This window comes from Austrofundulus limnaeus, unplaced genomic scaffold (genome assembly GCF_001266775.1).
Source record: "Austrofundulus limnaeus strain Quisiro unplaced genomic scaffold, Austrofundulus_limnaeus-1.0 Scaffold1447, whole genome shotgun sequence".
Classification (NCBI taxonomy): Eukaryota; Metazoa; Chordata; class Actinopteri; order Cyprinodontiformes; family Rivulidae; genus Austrofundulus; species Austrofundulus limnaeus.
The window spans coordinates 13,819-15,608 of record NW_013953849.1 but is presented as its reverse complement, the minus strand read 5'-3'; the positions used below and the strand labels follow the sequence as shown (position 1 = coordinate 15,608).

The following is a 1,790-nucleotide window of genomic DNA, read 5'->3' as shown; positions in this document are numbered from 1 at the left end:
AGGTCCTGACAGGTCCTGACAGGTTCTGACAGGTTCTGACAGGTTCTAACAGGTTCTGACAGGTCCTGACAGGTCCTGACAGGTCCTGACAGGTCCTGACAGGTCCTGACAGGTTCTGACAGGTTCTGACAGGTTCTAACAGGTTCTGACAGGTCCTGACAGGTTCTAACAGGTTCTAACAGGTTCTAACAGGTCCTGACAGGTTCTAACAGGTTCTGACAGGTCCTAACAGGTCCTGACAGGTCCTAACAGGTTCTGACAGGTCCTAACAGGTCCTGACAGGTCCTAACAGGTCCTGACAGGTCCTAACAGGTTCTGACAGGTCCTGACAGGTCCTAACAGGTTCTGACAGGTCCTAACAGGTCCTGACAGGTCCTGACAGGTCCTAACAGGTCCTGACAGGTTCTAACAGGTCCTGACAGGTCCTAACAGGTCCTGACAGGTCCTAACAGGTCCTGACAGGTTCTAACAGGTCCTGACAGGTTCTAACAGGTCCTAACAGGTCCTAACAGGTTCTGACAGGTCCTGACAGGTTCTGACAGGTCCTGACAGGCCCTGACAGGTCCTAACAGGTCCTGACAGGTCCTGACAGGTTCTAACAGGTTCTGACAGGTCCTAACAGGCCCTGACAGGTCCTAACAGGTCCTGACAGGTTCTGACAGGTTCTAACAGGTCCTAACAGGCCCTGACAGGTCCTAACAGGCCCTGACAGGTCCTAACAGGTCCTGACAGGTTCTAACAGGTCCTGACAGGTTCTAACAGAATCTAACAGGTTCTGACAGGTCCTAACAGGTCCTGACAGGTTCTAACAGGTCCTGACAGGTCCTAACAGGTCCTGACAGGTCCTAACAGGTCCTGACAGGTCCTAACAGGTCCTGACAGGTTCTAACAGGTCCTGACAGGTTCTAACAGGTCCTAACAGGTTCTGACAGGTCCTAACAGGTCCTGACAGGTTCTAACCGGTCCTGACAGGTTCTAACAGGTCCTGACAGGTCCTAACAGGTCCTGACAGGTCCTAACAGGTTCTGACAGGTCCTAACAGGTTCTGACAGGTCCTAACAGTTTCTAACAGGTTCTGACAGGTCCTAACAGGTTCTGACAGGTCCCGACAGGTCCTAACAGGTCCTAACAGGTCCTGACAGGTCCTAACAGGTCATAACAGGTCCTAACAGGTCCTAACAGGTTCTGACAGGTCCTGACAGGTCCTAAAAGGTTCTGACAGGTCATAACAGGTCCTAACAGGCTCTAACAGGTCCTGACAGGTCCTAACAGGTTCTGACAGGTCCTGACAGGCCCTGACAGGTCCTAACAGGTCCGGACAGGTCCTAACAGGCCCTGACAGGTCATAACAGGTTCTAACAGGTCCTAACAGGTTCTAACAGGTCTTGACAGGTCCTAACAGGTTCTGACAGGTCTTGACAGGTCAGGTCCTAACATGTCCTGACAGGTCCTGACAGGTCCTGACAGGTTCTAACAGGTTCTAACAGGTCCTGACAGGTTCTAACAGGTCCTGACAGGTCCTGACAGGTCCTAACAGGTTCTGACAGGTTCTAACAGGTCCTGACAGGTCCTGACAGGTCCTAAAAGGTTCTAACAGGTCCTAACAGGCCCTGACAGGCCCTGACAGGTCCTGACAGGTCCTGACAGGTCCTAACAGGTTCTGACAGGTTCTAACAGGTCCTGACAGGTCCTGACAGGTCCTAAAAGGTTCTAACAGGTCCTAACAGGCCCTGACAGGCCCTGACAGGTCCTGACAGGTCCTGACAGGTCCTGACAGGTCCTAACAGGTC

The 1,790-nt window shown here is 52.5% G+C and overlaps 1 protein-coding gene and 1 long non-coding RNA gene across 2 annotated transcripts in view; one reads left to right on the top strand and one right to left on the bottom strand.

The window, feature by feature from the left end:
- Positions 1 to 1,790, bottom strand: part of anapc2 (anaphase promoting complex subunit 2) — a gene marked incomplete at its 5' end in the record, with an annotated part of 7,257 nt that overhangs the window by 1,891 nt on the left and 3,576 nt on the right.
- LOC106535438 (uncharacterized) lies at positions 1,167 to 1,475 on the top strand. Its single transcript, XR_001312442.1, has 3 exons — positions 1,167 to 1,202; positions 1,273 to 1,312; positions 1,448 to 1,475. It is a non-coding gene; the product is annotated as an uncharacterized LOC106535438 (long non-coding RNA).